This window comes from Bombina bombina, chromosome 8 (genome assembly GCF_027579735.1).
Source record: "Bombina bombina isolate aBomBom1 chromosome 8, aBomBom1.pri, whole genome shotgun sequence".
Taxonomy (NCBI): Eukaryota; Metazoa; Chordata; class Amphibia; order Anura; family Bombinatoridae; genus Bombina; species Bombina bombina.
Window position 1 is genome coordinate 191,501,770 of NC_069506.1, and position 2,493 is coordinate 191,504,262.

Below are 2,493 nucleotides of genomic sequence, written 5' to 3' on the forward strand. Positions count from 1 at the left end.
CAGTAATATGGAGGAAGCATTGGAAGAAGAAACTACTGCAAGGAATGTTTTTGTGGAAACAAAACATATTAGGCACCATGACTCCAAATGGAGTGTAAACGGAAGCGCAGGGTACCGTATGTGGGCCATAAGACTCCCTGGAGCAGCGCCATGAAAACTCCCTGGAACACAATAGGAGAAAAGAATGGCATAACTTGACCCTTGTCAATCCGTTCCTAATAGCAATCTCCCTAGAGAGATAGGCCTTTTTTTTTTTTTTAATTAAAGGTACATACAGAACATGAAAGTACGCTCTTGTTCCATCCCAAATCACAAAGGATGAATGAATGAACAAATAAACAACTGAAAGTCTGTGATAAAAATTTGTACAGAAAAAGACGGTACTGTCTCTTTAAATCTTGAAAGAAAACTCTATTTCGTCCTTTTATGTGTGCATTTATTCCATTCTAAGATCACCAAGAAGGAATACCAAATAAACAGCTGAAATCTTTCAAAAAATAACCAAGGAAAAAAACGTTACTGTCACTTTAAATACTAAACAGTAACGTTGTCTTTAACATGCAGGGTTGGAAAGATTAACTGCAGCAGCTATTGAAGTGCCCAACCCAAATGTATATAACTTAAGGCTCATGAAAAACTTCATAACATGATGCCTATTAATATGTGGTGATAGAATATCAAAAAAGCGCCTAACTAGAGGCTATGAGAAGTGGGTTAGATATTAAGAGTGTTATCTCCTATCAAGTGTATGTGTAAACCAATATTATTTAAAGTATGGGTAATCTAACAATTTGAGTTAACAATTTGACAAGTTTAATATCTACATATAATTGATTTTACATACAATTAAAAACATGGATCCATGTACATATTACAAATATTGTACAAAATAAAACAATGAATGACAGTAACAATTGTTTGATGTTGACAATTGATTAAAAATATGGTAACAATGAATAGCATATATTTGATATTAAAACAATGGTTGTTTAAAATAACTATATAATAATCTTTGAATAATATGTTGATGATTAGAAGATGTTCATTTTCTTAAAAAGTCCTTAAAACATGGTGCAGGTGTATGGTACTAGTTAGATAATCGATTGATTTATCTTTTATCCTTTAAATAATATGTCCTCCTTTGATAAGAAAAAAGTTTTAAATGATATGTCCTCCTCAGTGAAAAATTTTTTGTGGATAGATTACGTGAAAAAATACGTGAATTAAAAATATGTGGATCAAAAATAAAAAAAATAAAAAATAAAATTCAAAATTAAAATATTTTGTAATCCAAAGTTAGTGATAGTGAAAAATCAATTAAAAGAAAGTGTGTAAGGTTCAAATCCTTTATCCAATAGTTATTTAGTGTTTCAAGTGTGGATGTGGTGTTGCTGGTGATGGTTTCAAATCCTCCTTTCCTTTCTGACAAATACTTTTGTAGTGTTATTTGTAGTAAGAGACTTTATCTTCATAAAACCTAAAAACCTAAAAACAATAAAACAACATAGTGCAATATTGCTATATAAATGAAATAAACAATGAAATAATGCTCACCAAATACTGTCAACGCGTTTCGGCCTCTCAATTAGGCCTCTCAATTAGATGCCTATTAACCCCTCATTACCCCTTTGTGAAACACACGTTAAGTAAAACAAGTCATATAAAAGCAGGCAAACTGTACTCTCACAGCTTGTTTTCCCTTTTCACAGCTTGAAAAGGGAAACAACTGGGCTGTGTGAGATGCTCTGACCCTGGTATAATATTATATGAAGCAGAAGAGCGAAATCTCGTCACAGAACTCCGCCCCTCGTGGGCGGGAAGGCCCCGGCACTTGCAAGATAATACCCCAGAGAGAGAGAAAGCGCTCGAAAGCGGCGCAAACTAGTAACTCCGCCCATCGTGGGCGTGAAGCCTCTCCAACTCCCAGCACTTGCAAAAACTATGTCCCATAGACAGCAAAAGCGCCCGAAAAATGGTGCGAACCAGTAACTCCGCCCATCGTGGGCGTATAGCAAAGAATCTCCCGGTCGCCATTAAAACTTTGTATAGATAGGCCACCGGGAGCTAGTGAAAAGACACAGCCACATATTGGGAACAATCAGGCTGCTGCCTGCAATGTAGCACAAAAAAATTGAGCCATACACCGTCTAATATTATAGTTTAAATGGTTAGAGATGCCACGAAGTAAGTGGCAATGCCTTAACCGTATATGTGTTGAAAGGCCACTAGGACCTCTTCCATCCTTGTCAAGGGGAATGCTGACCTTCTCTCCTGTCATACAACCCATCTTAACCTATGCGGTCTGTAAAGCCAAAAAAACGAAAACAGCTCATAAACCAACATTAACCCCAATGTCTGTCTAAAAGCAGCTGCTATAGACCTCTCCCACTAGGAGAGGAGACTTGACCCATCACATTAAGAGCCCTATGTTCAGCTCCTGCTTATGTGACTGTCCAGAACCATAGTGTCAACTGGATATTTAGCCCCTGCTAA

General features: G+C 36.5%; 1 non-coding gene across 1 annotated transcript; it reads right to left on the minus strand.

The window, feature by feature from the left end:
• Positions 1 to 2,156: 2,156 nt before the first annotated feature.
• On the minus strand, positions 2,157 to 2,285 carry LOC128639332 (U6atac minor spliceosomal RNA). The gene has a single exon (XR_008399196.1). It is a non-coding gene; the product is annotated as a U6atac minor spliceosomal RNA (small nuclear RNA).
• Between the last annotated feature and the right edge of the window lie 208 nt (positions 2,286 to 2,493).